The sequence below is a fragment of the Manis pentadactyla genome, chromosome 11 (genome assembly GCF_030020395.1).
Source record: "Manis pentadactyla isolate mManPen7 chromosome 11, mManPen7.hap1, whole genome shotgun sequence".
Classification (NCBI taxonomy): Eukaryota; Metazoa; Chordata; class Mammalia; order Pholidota; family Manidae; genus Manis; species Manis pentadactyla.
The window spans coordinates 107,626,627-107,642,025 of NC_080029.1; the positions used below are offsets into that span (position 1 = coordinate 107,626,627).

Sequence of the window (15,399 nt, forward strand, 5' to 3'; positions counted from 1 at the left end):
ACTACACTTTTAACTTATTTACAGTTAAAAAACTATTTCATTTAAGAATGTCCTTTATGAAGCAATAAAACTTGTTAATTTTTTAATCTTGACTCTTGAATGTATGTCTTTCTAAAATTTCATGTGACAAAATGGGAAGAATGTTGTAAGGCCCTTCTGCTGCACACCAAAGTATGATGCTTGTTTTGAAGAAAAATAACTCATGTGATTGAGTAGAGAGCTGAACTAGTAAACTAGTTGCTTTTTTGTGGAACCCTGTTTTTACTTGAATGACAGACTATACTTATTAAAAGTTGGGTATTTGTACATATTTCTCAAAAATAAGTAAGCCTGTCACTCTTTGGGGAAAAAACTGCCAAGATAAAATTCAGGCTTTGAAACAAGAATTCAAATTTTGGAAAACATATCTGCCACCGTGAGTTTGGCAACTTCTCAGGACCTTTTTGATGAAATTGATGGAGATACTAATTTTTCTTCCTATGGTATACTGAAATGTATCAGTTTTTGGAAGATGTGTATAACTCCATGGACCAACTTTTTTTAAGTGACCAATGCATGGTATTACAAAATCATGATGTGGGTGAAAGATCTATTTAAGGTCAAGGTAGATAATAGATTTTTAATGAAATGATATGAAAAGTTTAATTGATATGGTTTCAGATTCCACATTGCAACTAGCCTTTACAAAATTACACTTGCTAAATTTTGGCATACTGTCAAACGAGTAGTATCCACACTTACCTGAGTTATTAAAAACCTCCTCCCTTTTTCAACTACATATTCATGTGAAGCTGGATTTTCTTATTAGATTGAATACAGAAGCAGATAGAAGAATCCAGGTTTCTTCTGTTAAGTCAGGCATTAAAGAGATTTGCAAAAATGTATAACAGCACCACTCTTCTCATTTTGGAAAATATATTCATAAATGTTACTTATATTAGAATGTAATGGGTTTACTATTGTTGTTTTCAGATATAATTTTCAAGCATTTATCAACTTTATTTTCAAATATTGTATCAAGAAATATGACCCACATAATAAGAGCCTTTTGGGTTCCTCAGTTATTTTTAAGAGTGTAAAGGGGTTCACAAGACAAAAAGTTTGAGAACTGCCATTCCAATTGGTTAATTAACTACTTTTAAGCATTATCTTTTGACTGCTTATGGAAAAGGAGTCCACACTTCTCTCTTCATCCTTTCTCCTGATATAGTTAATGCAATTTTAGATTACTTCAAATAAAAATACAGCATATATTTATTGACTCCCAACTACTTTGGGGCATATAGTATTGATGATCAGCTTTAGTGAGAAAAGTAAATTTTATAAATGGTAACTATGGAAATACCTGAGCTAGATAAAGAAGATAGAGGGCAGAGTTAGCTTTTTAAAGTAAAGATTGTCGAGGATGGTCTCAAGGATAAGGAAACATTTCAACAAAGACCTAAAGGAAAAAAATGAGAGGGGCTTATAGATACCTAGGGGACAAGCATTCCAGGCACACTGAATAGCAGTAGCATGCTTGGCCTGTTCAGGGAATAGTCAAGAAGCTGTTGTGGCTTCTCCAGCCAAGAATGGAGTGGATGACGAGAATGGTAGTCCCCGAGAACAAAGGTAGTAAGGGTTTATATACTTCAATTTTAGGAAATAGTGTTACTATTGGCTTTGATGAATTGTTGGTCATTTTTTCCTCTGTTCTCTTTTTTTGGAGTTGCTGTCAGCTGATAGGATTTGGTTGCTCTCTTACTATTCTTAGCTTTTTTTTCTTTTTGTAGATTTTACACAATTTTTTTTTATTGTCTGTTTAGTGGGGATGCAAGGACATTTGAGATAGAGAAATTTGCCATGTTTAATCAAAATGTACACTTTTGCTTTTGATAAATAGGACAGTTTTACCAGGAGCAAGTTATATTATTGATTTGAAACTGGGCTGTCTTCCCAATTCTTAGTGGTAAAATCATATTTGAATATGTAAATAATTACAGTTTTCATATATATGAATAGGTTCATTTTACAAAGCTTAAGTCTAGCAGCTATGTTCTTTATACAAAATAGTCTTACTAAGTGAAGCAAACCATGCAATATAAGATTTTCTTTATAGAATATCTAAATAATGTGATTTATTAACATGGATTCGACTGTACTTTCTATGAAATCACATTTCTTTGAAGAACTACCTACAGTACTGAATAAAAATGGCCATTTTATTTTCATAACTATCTTCCTGCCAGTCATTCCTCTGATATGCCTTTATCCTTATTCTCTCCTTGAGGAAATCTTACCTTTTTTTTTTTTGGTATGATTAATGTACAATTACATGAGCAACATTATGGTTACCAGACTCCCCCCATTATCAAGTCCCCACCACATACCCCACTACACTAACTGTCCATCAGCATAGTAAGATGCTATAGAATCATTACTTGTCTTCTCTGTGTTGTATTGCCTTCTCCGTACTCACACCCCCTGCTACATTATGTGCGCTAATTGTAATGCCCCTTTTTCCGCCTTATCCCTCCCTTCCCACCCATCCTCCCCAGTGCCTTTCCCTTTGGTAACTGTCAGTCCATTCTTGGGTTCTGTGAGTCTGCTGCTGTTTTGTTCCTTCAGTTTTTGCTTTGTTCTTATACTCCACGTATGAATGAAATCATTTGGTACTTGTCTCTCTCCGCCTGGCTTATTTCACCAAGCATAATACCCTCTAGCTCCATCCATGTTGTTGCAAATGGTAGGATTTGTTTTCTTCTTATGGCTGAATAATATTACAATGTGTATATGTACCACATCTTTATCCATTCATCTACTGATGAACACTTAGGTTGCTTCCATTTCTTGGCTATTGTAAATAGTGCTGAGATAAACATAGGGGTGCATATGTCTTTTTGAAACTAGGATCATGCATTCTTAGGGTAAATTCCTAGGAGTGGAATTCCTGGGTCAAATGGTATTTCTATTTTGAGCTTTTTGAGGAACCTTCATACTGCTTTCCACAATGGTTGAACTAATTTACATTCCCACCAGCAGCGTAGGAGGGTTCCCCTTTCTCCACATCCTTGCCAATATTTGCTGTTGTTTGTCTTTTGGATGGTGGCCATCCTCACTGGTGTGAAGTGATATCTCACTGTGGTTTTAATTTGCATTTCTCTGATGATTAGCAATGTGCCTGTTGGCCATCTGAATTTCTTCTTTGGAGAAGTGTCTGTTCAGCTCCTCTGCCCATTTTTTGATTGGATTATTTGTTTTCTGCTTGTTGAGGTGTGTGAGTTCTTTATAATTTGGATGGCAACCCCTTATTGGATATCTCATTTATAAATATATTCTCCCATACTGTAGGATGCCTTTTTGTTCTACTGATGGTGTCCTTTGCTGTACAGAAGCTTTTCAGCTTGATATAGTCCCACTTGTTCATTTTCGCTTTTGTTTCCCTTGCCTGGGGAGATACATTCATGAGGAAATTCTCATGTTTATGTCCAAGAGATTTTTACCTATGTTTTTTTCTAAGAGTTTTATGGTTTCATGACTGACATTCAGGTCTTTGATCCATTTTGAGTTTACTTTTGTGTATGGGGTTAGACAATGATCCAGTTTCATTCTCTTACATGTAGCTGTCCAGTTTTGCCAACACGAGGTGTTGAAGAGGCTGTAATTTCCCAATTGCATATCCATGGCTCCTTTATCGTATATTAATTGACCATATATGCTTGGGTTTATATCTGGGCTCTCTGTTCTGTTCCACTGGTCTATGGGTCTGTTCTTGTGCCAGTACCAAATTGTCTTGATTACTGTGGCTTTGTAGTAGAGCTTGAAGTTGGGAAGCGAGACCCTCCTGCTTTATTATTCTTTGTCAGGATTGCTTTAACTATTTCGGGTCTTTTGTGGTTCCATATGAATTTTAGAACTATTTGTTCCAGTTCATTGAAGAATGCTATTGGTATTTTGATAGGGATTGCATTGAATCTATAGATTGCTTTAGGCAATATGGCCATTTTGACAGTATTAATTCTTCCTACCCAAGAGCATGGGATGTATTTCCATTTGTTAGTGTCCTCTTTAATTTCTCTTGAGAGTGTCTTGTAGTTTTCAGAGTATAGGTCTTTCACTTCCTTGGTTAGTTTTATTCCTAGGTATTTTATTCTTTTTGATGCAATTGTGAATGAAATTGTTTTCCTGATTTCTCTTTCTGCTAGTTCATCGTTAGCGTATAGGAATGCAACAGATTTCTGTGTATTAATTTTGTATCCTGCAACTTTGCTGAATTCAGATATTCTAGTAATTTTGGAGTGGAGTCCTTAGGGGTTTTTATGTACAATATCATGTCATCTGCAGATAGTGACAGTTTGACTTCTTCCTTACCAATCTGGATACCTTGTATTTCTTTGTCTGATTGCTGTGGCTAGGACCTCCAGAACTATGTTGAATAAAAGTCGCGAGAGTGGGCTAAGGTACGCTAATAATTCTTTGCATTTCTGTGGTGTCATGATTTTTCCTTTCTCATTTCTGATTCTGTTTATGTGTGTAGATTCTCTTTTTCTCTGAATAAGTCTGGCTAGGGGTTTATCTATTTTGTTTATTTTCTCAAATAACCAGCTCTTGGTTTCATTGATTGTTTCTATTGTTGTATTCTTTTCAATTTTATTTATTTCTTCTTTGATCTTTATTATGTCCCTCCTACTGACTCTGGGACTCATTTGTTCTTCTTTTTCCAGTTTCCATAATTGTGACTTTATACTATTCATTTGGGATTGTTCTTCCTTCTTTAAATAGCCCAGGATTGCTATATACTTTACTCTTAGAATTGCCTTCACTGAGTCCCACAGAAGTTGGGGCATTGTGCTGTTGTTTTCATTTGTCTCCATATATTGCTTGATCTCTGTTTTAATTTGGTCATTGATCCATTGATTGTTTAGGGACATGTTGTTAAGCCTCCATGTGTTTTTGAGCCTTTTTGTTTTCTTTGTACAATTTATTTCTAGTTTTATACCTTTGTGGTCTGAGAAGTTGGTTGGCAGAATTTCAATCTGTTTGAATTTATTGAGGGTCTTTTTGTGGCCTAGTATGTTGTCTATTCTGGAAAATATTCCATGTGCACTTGAGGAGAATGTGTATCCTGCTGCTTTTTGGTGTAGAGTTCTGTAGGTGTCTGTTAGGTCCATTGTTCTAGTGTGCTGTTCAGTGCCTCTGTGTCCTTACTTATTTTCTGTTCAGTGGATCTGTCCTTTGGAGTGAGTGGTGTGTTGAAGTCTCCCAAAATGAATGCATTGCATTCTATTTCCTCCTTTAATTCTGTTAGTATTTGTTTCACATATGTCGGTGCTCTTGTGTTGAGTGCATATATATTTATAATGGTTATATCCTCTTGTTGGACTGACCCGTTATCACTGTGTGATGTCCTTCTTTATCTCTTGTTACTTTCTTTGTTTTGAAGTCTATTTTGTCTGATACAAGTACTGCAACACCTGCTTTTTCCTCCCTATTGTTTGCATGAAACATCTTTTTCCATCCCTTCCCTTTTAGTCTGTGTATGTCTTTGGGTTGGATGTGAGTCTCTTGTAAGCAGCATAGAGATGGGTCTTGCTTTTTTATCCATTCTATTACTCTTGTCTTTTGATTGATGCATTCAGTCCATTTACATTTGCGGTGATTATCAATAGATATGTACTTAATGCCAATGGAGGCTTTGGGTTCGTGGTTACCAAAGGTTCAAGGGTAGCTTCTTTACTATCTAACTGTCTAAATGGAAGTTACTTACTACACTAGTATAAACACAGTCTGATGATTCTTTATTTCTCTCCCTTCTTATTCTTCTTCCTCCCCTCTTTATATATTAGGTGTTTATTCTGTACTCTTTTGTGTTTCTCTTGACTGCTTGTGTGGATAGCTGATTTTATGTTTTGCCTTTAGTATTTGGTTGGTCTTCTTTCTTTGCTGTGTTTTTATTTTCTCTGGTGACATCTGTTAGCCTTAGGAGTACTTCCATCTAGAGCAGTCCCTTTAAAATAACCTGTACAGATGGTTTGTGAGAGGTAAATTCCCTCAACTTTTGCTTGTCTGGGAACTGTTTAACCTCTCCTTCCAATTTAAATGATAGTCTTGCTGGATGCAGTATTCTTGGTTCAAGGCCTTTCTGTTTCATTGCATTTAAATATATCATGCCATTCTCTTCTGGCCTGTAAGGTGTCTGTTGAGAAGTCTGATGATAGCCTAGTGGGGTTTCCTTTGTATGTGATCCTTTTTCTCTCTCTAACTGTTTTTAATACTCTGTCCTTGTCTTTGATCTTTGCCATTTTAATTATATGTCTTAGTGTTGTCCTCCTTGGGTCCCTTCTGTTGGGAGATCTGTGGGCTTCCGTGGTCTGAGAGACTATGTCCTTCCCCAGCTTGGGGAAGGTTTCAGCAATTATTTCTTTAAAGACACTTTCTGCCCATTATTCTCTCTGTTCTTCTTCTGATATCCCTATAATGCGAATATTGTTCCGTTTGGATTGGTCGCACAGTTCTCTTAATATTCTTTCATTCCTAGAGATCCTTTTATCTCTCTTTCCTTCAGCTTCTCTCTATTCCTGTTCTCTGATTTCTGTTCCATTAACAGTTTCTTGTACCTCATCTAGTCCACTCTTAAGTCCTTCCATTGATTGTTTCATTTCTGTTATGTCCCTCCAGACTTCATCCCTTAGCTCTTTCATATTTCTCTGCAGCTCCACCAGCATGGTTATGATTTTTATTTTGAATTCTTTTTCAGGAAGATTGGTTATATCGATCTCACCAGGCCCTGTCTCTGGCGTTTGAGTGATTTTGGACTGGACCAGGTTCTTCTGACTTTTCATGGCAATAGACGTGATCGCCGGTGAGTGGCGTGTGTGTCAGCTGGGACAATAAAGTCCCTTCCTGCTTGCTGTTCACTTTGCCCTTTTTTGCTGCCTATGCTGGTTAACCGCACACAGGGAGCAGTCTCTAGGTTAATCCCCTGAGGTGCAGTGGGTGGGTCGTCCCTTGGGATAGCCTAGGTTCCTGGCAGGGGTCGCAGACAAGCGGCGTGTGTTCTTCTCCAACAACGGCGCCCCTTTGTGCCTTCCAGACTTTGCACCAGCTTCCTCTCCCTTTGCTGGGCAGCTGTGTGCAGGGGGCAGCCTCTGGGTCTGGCCCTGTTAGCTGTGCTCTGGGAGAAGACTCTGTGTGGTTGCTGTGGATGGGGCTGCACCCTCCTGGTCCTCAGCAATGGCGGGTCAGCCATTTTGCTTGCAGTGTCTGTGGGGAGGGGGAATGAATGGCAGTCTGCTTATCGCTGTGAGGGGCTTCAGAGCTGCATTGCCACCCAGTGGGTTACGGTGCCTGATGTTCCTTAAAACTCCCAGCCTGCTTGGCTGAGTGTCCAAGGGTGATTTTGTCTACCTCTTAAACCCTTGTCCCTTTGAGAGTTTTAAAGCACCCGATTTTCTTTCATCCCAGAGGAGCCGGCTGTGGGGACCTGTTCACTGTCTCAGTCTCGGATTTTACTTTTCCATTTCTCTAATGTCCAGTACACCATGCAATGTGTGTCTGGGCTCCTGGTGCAGATTACTAGGGATGGTTATGTAGCAGTCCTGTGCTTCAGCTCCCTCCCCACTCTGATTCTTTTCCTCCCGCCAGTGAGCTGGGGTTGGGGGAGTGCTTGGGTCCCGCTGGGTCATGGCTTTGCATTTGCATCTTACCCTTTTCATGAGATGCTGAGTTATCACAGATGTAGATGTAGCCTGGCTGTTGTACTGTATCTTCCAGTCTCTCTTTTAGGAATAGTTGTATCTGCTGTATTTTCAAAGTATATATAGTTTTGGGAGGAGATTTCTACCACCCTACTCACACTGCCTTCTTGGGCGGATCCTGAGGAAATCTTAATTTTAAGGATCAGCTCTCATACTTCTGTGAGGTTTCTCCTCTAGAATCAGTGCTGTCCCTTCTGTTTTCCCATGGTTATTTCATCTTTTTCTTATCTTGTAACAGTTACTACATTATACTAGAACTTTAGCTACAATTTAGCTTTTTGGAAGTGTAACCTCCAAAAATCTCCATGGTAAACAGAAGAAATTATGTTTGAGTAACATAATCTTGTATAAAAATAAGGTCATGGAAACAAGTCATGAGTAAACATGTGTAAGTACTCATAGTGATACATTTAGTTTAACAAGGGAGGTGAAAACTAGCAACCCTTTGTGTGACTGGATTCAGCCTCCACTGCAGTGTTAGGTGTGTGTTCGGGCTTCCACTGCCCTTGTACATGCACCGCAGTTTCTGCCTTGCGGTCCGCCGTTTGACAGCCAGCCTTTGCGCCCCCTGCCCACCACGGACATGCCGCACATCTACATAGGACACCTTAACTACAACGTCCGGGAGAAGGACATCCAGCGCTTTTTCAGTGGCTGTGGTTGCCTCCTCGACATGGACCTCAAAAATGGGTAACGGCTTCATGGAGTTCGAGGACTCCTGTGACGCCAGTGATGCCGTTTATGAGTTGAACGGCAAGGGGCTTTGTGGCCAGCGCATGATGGTGGAGCACGCCCGTGGTCAGCGCCGCGATCGTGACAGGTACAGCGGTGGAGGCAGATACAGCAGTCGGAGAACCTCGGGCAGAGACAAGCATGGACCAGTTCAGGCTTATTGTAGAAAATCTTTCTAGTCGTGGTTGGCAAGATTTAAAGGATTTCATGAGACAAGCAGGTGAAGTAACCTATGCGATGCTCACAAAGAACACAGAAACGAAGGTGTGATTGAATTTCGCTCCTTCTCTGACATGAAGCATGCTTTGGATCAACTGGATGGTACAGAAATCAATGGCAGAAATATTAGGCTCATTGAAGATAAACCATGTACAAGCCATAGGCAGTCTTACTCTGGAAGCAGATCAAGGTCATGATATAGAAGAAAGTTCTCAAAGTAGGAGTCGCAGGAGCAGCTGTAGTAGATCTTGAAGTATCTCTAAAAGTCTCTCCCGATCCAGGTCTTGGAGCAAAGGTTGATCACATTCTCGATCAAAAGACAGGAAATGTAGATCAAAAAGCAGATCCAAGCCCAAGTCTGATCAGGCCTCCTTCTCACGCTCTCGAAGCAAATCTAAGAATGAGTATGAGAAATCTTGAATCAGGTCTTGTTCTCGATCTCGTTTCCCCAAAGAAAATGGGAAAGGTGATATAAACTCAAAATCTAGATGAAGGAGCCAGTCTCATTCCAATTCACCTGTACCTGCCCTACCCTCAAAGGCTCATTTCTTGTCCCCTGCACCAAAAAGAGCTTCAAGATCCCATTCTAGATATCGTTCAAAGTCAAGGTCACAGTCCAGATCAAGTTCCAGAGATTAACCCAGAACTCTGTGTTCTTTGCACCCTATTACAGAATACTCTCCTACTTGCTTAGGCAGTTACTCTTCTGTGTTTGTACTTGGCCTCTTCTGCAAGAGGAATCTACTGAAAATAGGGGCACACAAATTTGATTTGTGGCCAAATTTGATGGAAAAAATGAGGTTCTGAGGAAATGGTGGCATGAAGTCAAAGACCTTCTCCCTTCTTTGTAGAATTAAGACAACTTTTATTTTATAGCTTTTGAGCTAAAATAACTTGTAAAGATTAAGCTCATTTAGATTTTTTTATTGTTTTGTTTGCTTACTTTTAAATTAACTGTTTCAAGCTTTGACAACTTAAAGCTTTAGAGGGAGAACTCAATTTTCAATTATGTTGGCATTTTATAAAGCTTGAGTTATATAAAATTTAAATAAAAGTTTGCTATCAAGATGATTATCTTATTGAATAGGTCACTACTGAATTCCTTTAAATATTGATAAATATTTGTTGAACAATGTAAATTCAATTTAAAGTGTGAAAGAAGGCAAGCCTCAGACCAGCAATAAATTATTCAATTTGGACTTTTAAAAAACCCAGAAAACCAGCAGCCTATATAAGAATTAAGATCCAGATGTTTGTGTCAGACTTTAGGCAAGTCACTTAACTTTTGTAATCCTCAGTTCCCTGGAGATAATAGATTTTAGTGAGAATAAAATAAAAACACAGCATATAGTTCCTTACAGGCCTTACCTGATCTGTTGACTGCTGCTGATTCTGTTGTGGGTTATCTTTTTCTCCTCTCACTCCCCACCCTTCTGTTCTTTGCACATGCTAGGCCTGTTTCTGCCACGTGATCTTTCCTTACTGTTTCCTCTGCCAGGAATACTCTTCCTCCAACCTATTCAGTTTAATGTGTGGCTTGACTGACTGGTGGCTGATGCCTTCTCATGATTTAGGTCTTTAGTTTCTTACTGAGGAGCCTATTGATGGTCAACCTTTGCCATTTGTTTTATGTCCTTAATAGCACATATTTCTCAAATTATTTTGATTGTTTATACTTGTTCCATGTTTGTCCTCATTTGCATATAGTTCCCACAAGAGCAAAGACTTTCTATATCCTGTTCATGGCTGATCCTAGTGCCTAAAACAGTGCCCAGTTTATGATAGGCTCTCAATAAGTATTGAATGAAAACAGTAAGTGAATAAATGGTAGCTAATGTATTATTGGTGATGTTGTATCTTCTAAGATAACAATAAGCTGCTGTAAAATTAATTTCTGTTCCTGGATGACATTTCCAGATCCTGGTCTGATCCCAGATGCTTAGAATAGAAAAATTTGGTCAACCTAACTTGTTTTTATTCTGTTTGCCATAGCTGGATTGATCTTTCTGAAACCCTCTTCCTAGACTCTTGGATTTACCTATTTTATTCCAGTGCAAATGAATATTTCTTCATATATAGCAGTTCTGGGTACTTGCTTTTCAGTCAACTTCCTTTATCTTGAACAAGCTTCAATTTAAAATGTTTTTCCTGTTCTCTCCTGTCATCCTTACTAATCTTCTGTGGCCTCTTTTTCTGATTATCCCCAGCAGGAAGAACTCAGTTTATGCATACCAAAACCAAAATTCTGAAGATACTCGGAAAGTATATAAGTAAATGTGTGTAGAATTTCACATGGGAATCACATTCAGGTTAGGATTACTGTATTTATCTAGAATATGAAATTTTGGGGACACCATGGCATCTTAACTATTTTCTTAATTATCACCTTAAGCAGTGACTGGTAGCAGAAAAAACAAAAAGGTTTTGTTAAATACAGTGGCTGGCGTTAGCATACAGGATAACAAATCCTTGGTTTCCCCAAACCAGTATCCTAGAATTGTTTAAAAGTTTGCTCTTTTTGTTTTTGCCACAGAGATTTCCTTTTCTGTCTGACTGTGCAGATCCAAGGAAGATGAAAAGGTCACTTAGTTGGAATAACCTTGGAAATCCCTGAAGTTGCCCATAAAATATGAAATTGAGTGCACAGTTTCTCAAAGTCCAACACACCCTGTTTTTCCTTCAGTACTGGAACAAATTGCGTTCCATTGTTAAACACCAGATGAAGCTGTAGGCTGTGTTTATGGTCCATGTTGTAGGAAAAATAAATGGCTCCCATTAGGTTCTGACAGCAAGATGCTCATATGAGAGGCACATGGGAAGTGAGACTAACTAGAGAATAGTGAAGTTTTATCTTTTCTATGTTCATTCCAGGAATATAACCATTGAGCAGAAAAGCAAGAATAATCTACATGGTTTATTTTTTTCTTGTCTTCATACTAAGAGTTGAATTCACATTATGGATAATGCTCTCTATCCGGAGGTATTCTCCTTGATCCAGTTTTTAGTGTGCCTTTACCTTAACTCATTAGAATGTCAACAATTCTTTCTTTTTTTTCTCCTATGACTTGTTCTCATGTTTTAGAACATACTCTTTAATTAATATTCTCCAGGTTATGTATTTTAACCGAAATTACGTAGGTAGAGCAAAAGTAACTTCCACCTACGGAAACTTCTTGGACTTCGTCAAGTAGAAATTGTTTCCTTGGATAGTTTTGTTTACCACATTAGATCCTATATTCTCAGGGCAGCTGCTGTCTTCCAGTGTTCTGTTTTCTTTTTATTTTGTTACCTAGCCTTTGCTTTGGGCTTTATCAACACAGGGTTTTGGTCTGATCTTGAGGAGGAATTTGAGGTTTGCTTGGATAAGATAGACTAGTTTGAGGTGGTTGTATCTAGAGAGTCAAAGGCCTGCCAAAAACAGTTAAAATAAAATTGGGGAAAGCTTCTGGACTTTTTTGCCAAGATGATTTCTAAATGCTAGTTGACTCCTTAGCTTTAAAACCTGTAATAAAAACCATCATGTGCATACATTGTTTTGCTTAAAATTTAGAACAACTCTGAGGTACATATTTTCATTTTTCATATGAGGAACATTAGGCACAGAATAGTTATTAACTTGCTAAAGATTCACAGGAGAAATGGGGTAGGTTGGTGGGATTTAAGTTAGTAGGTCTTGAGTCATCTATGAATGGAATTTCAACATCCAGGAGCTTAACCAGGATTTCTGTATTGTCTTTAAATAAAAAAATGAAGTGTATTTTTATCTCCAGTGGGCAAGGCTTCTGTCAGAAGAGAGGGAAGGATGATTAATATTTTAATTGGGTAAGTGTGATTGGAGGGTGGATTTAGGGCTTTATTTCTCTGTGCCTTTTCTAGGTATTCCAGATTTTCTATAGTGAATATATTTTAAAAATCAACTTAAATGAGGTATACTTTACCAAATGATCTCACTTATTTGTGGAGTATAAAAACAAAGCAAAACAGAAGGAACAAAATAGCAGCAGCCTCATAGATGCCGAGAAGGGACTAGTGGTTACCAAGGGGGAGGTGTTGGAGTAGGTGGGGGCAGGGGGCAGGGGGTAAAGGGGGTATTATTATTGCACAATAATTTGCAGTCACAATATAAGTTGGTCATGGGAACGGTGGTACAGCACGGAGAATACAGTTCATGGTCCTGTAACATCTCACTGCACTGACAGCGACCAAGCTAGAAGGGGTGAGGATTTAATAATACGGGAAACTGTTGAACCACTGTGTTGTGCATTTGAAACCAATGTAAGATTGTGTATCAATGATACTTCAATTTTTAAAAAGTGAGGTATAATTTATATGCAATATAAGATACATATTTTACTATACAGTTAAATGTATTGTATAACCAACACACCCCAATCAGGATGTAAATCATTACATCATCCAAGAAAGTTCTTTATCCTTCGCTGTCATTCACCCCCATCTCCTGTCCCAGACAACCACTGATCTGATTTTTGACATTATGGATTCATTTTGTTTGTTGTACAACTTCATATAAATAGAATCTCATAATAATATTCCTGTGCCTGGCTTCTTTTGGTCATCAAATGTTTTCCCTCTAGTGTTTTATTTTGAAAAATTTCAAACTTATGTAAAAATTGAAAGAATGTACATTGAACATCTCTCTCTCCACCACCTGCATATTTGCTGTTTTTGCTTTATCACATGTTTATCCCTCTATCTGCTCTGCTATCTGCCATTCAGTCAGGTTCATGGGTGGTTTTTGTCTTGGATTTTCTTTTCATTTTAAGATAAGTTGCAGACATCAGTGCATTTTCCCCTAAACAAATTCAGCTTCCATATCATTAACTAGATTGGAATATTTGTATAGAGTTCTTTGTTTTTTAAGTAAAATTTATATATAGTGAAATGCACAGATCTTAAGTGTACCATTTGTTAAGTTTTGCCATCTGTGTAACCCAAATCCTTATGAAGAAATAGGACAATACGATTGCCTCAGAAAGTTCCCTCAGTTTTATCCCCATACTTTGTAGAACACTACAACTGTTTTAATTTTGTTTCTAGGTTTGCTTGTTCTAGAGCTTCATCATAGAAATGGAATCACATAGATACCTCCTATCTGATTTCCCCCAGCAGCGTGTTTGTGGGATTTATCCGTAGTGTTACTTGTGTCACTAGTTCCTTTGCTGCTGTTGTGGTTTGGTATCTCATTGTATTTATATATCATTACTTACCCGTCACTTGTTGGAGATTAGTTTTTCCCAAACTTTCTGTTACTGTGAGCAAAGCTGTGAACATGTACACACAAATCTTTTTGTATACCTATGTTTTCAAACCAGTCATGGAATTACTAGATCCTAGATTAGATGCATGTGTAACTTTATTAGAAGCTGCTAAAGAGTTGTATGTGGACTTGTAGTTGTGCCTGCCACATCCTTGTTAACATTTAGTGGCTTTGGTCTTTTTGGTTTTAGCCTTTTATTGGGTGCAGAGTTGTATGTCATTATGGTTTGATTTGCATTCCTGTGATGACTAAAGATATCCAACTTTTTTTTTAATGTATTGGCCATTTGTGTATGTTTTAAAAAATGTTAAAAATCATATGCCTATTTTGGGAGGGTTGTTTTATTAAGATGTAAGAGTTTGACATTCTGAATCCAAGTTATATATGTGTGGATTAATATATACATACAGTTACATGCGTGTATATGTACTTTTCATTGTCTTTAGCTTGCTAGCTTGCCTTTTTGTTTTTTTAATGGTATCTCTGAAGAGTAGCTTTTCACTTTGATGAAGTCCGGTTCATCAATTTTTAAAAAATGTTTAAGTGCTTTTGATGTATGAAATCTTTGCTCATGGTGTATGATCACATACACTTTCTGCTACATTTCTGTGGTTTAAGTTTTTGCATTTAGGTTTAAGTCTGTGATCCACTTTGAGTTAATTTTTGTATCTGCTGTGAGGTGCAGGGGGTTGAGATTTTTTCCTCATGGTTCACCAATTGTTCCACCACTGTTGAAAAGACTATTTCTTCCCCAATATCTTGGCACTCTTATTGAAAATAATTTTATGATCTGTATGAAGCTATTTCTGGACTCTCCAGTGTATCCTTATGCCAGTATCACCCTGTTTTGATATGGTTGGGTTTTGATACCTCATCTTGCTGTTTGTTTTCTGTTCATCCCATCTGTTCTCTGTCCCCTTTTTCTTTCTCCTGCCTCCTTTAGTCTTGAATTTTTTAGTTTTTGGTGGTTTTTTTTGGGGCATTAAATTTTATTTCCCCCTTTGGCTTATTAGCTATACTTGTTTTATTTTTTATCTTTTGTGGTTGCTCTAGTGTTTACACTGTGCTGCTTTAACTTTTCATAGTCTGCCTTTAAGGAATAATAATAGACTGTTTCATGTTAAAAAAAACTTACAACAATGTGCTTTTTTTGCTCCCCACCTGTGCTTTTATATGTTATTTGTTTGGGGGGATGTATTTGTTCAGACTTTGGGATTATAGCTAGAGAATAATCCTTGTAGGGTGAGTATCTCTGTCAGGGAAGATACTAGCAGAGCTCACTTTATTCCATTTTACTTTTACAAAAGTGACCAGATGGTGATTTTATGAAAATATCTTAAAAATTTGGTAATTTCAGACCAGAAAATTTTGATATTTGAGTCTGAAAATGATGGTTATATTATATACTCTTTCTATGGAACTACACCAAAATTA

At 37.7% G+C, this 15,399-nt stretch overlaps 1 protein-coding gene and 1 pseudogene across 6 annotated transcripts in view; both read left to right on the forward strand.

Annotated features, from left to right (window-relative positions):
- Positions 1-15,399, forward strand: part of RNF111 (ring finger protein 111) — a 109,492-nt gene that overhangs the window by 6,691 nt on the left and 87,402 nt on the right. For 4 of the 6 annotated variants that reach the window (XM_057488849.1, XM_057488853.1, XM_057488854.1 and 1 more), the window contains one exon: positions 6,737-6,841. The exons of the other annotated variants lie outside the window; for them this stretch is intronic. The gene's annotated coding sequence lies outside the window, so the exon portion shown is untranslated. The remainder of the gene's footprint in view (positions 1-6,736; positions 6,842-15,399) is intronic. 6 annotated transcript variants of the gene reach the window in all.
- Positions 6,855-12,722, forward strand: LOC130679595 (serine/arginine-rich splicing factor 6-like; annotated as a pseudogene).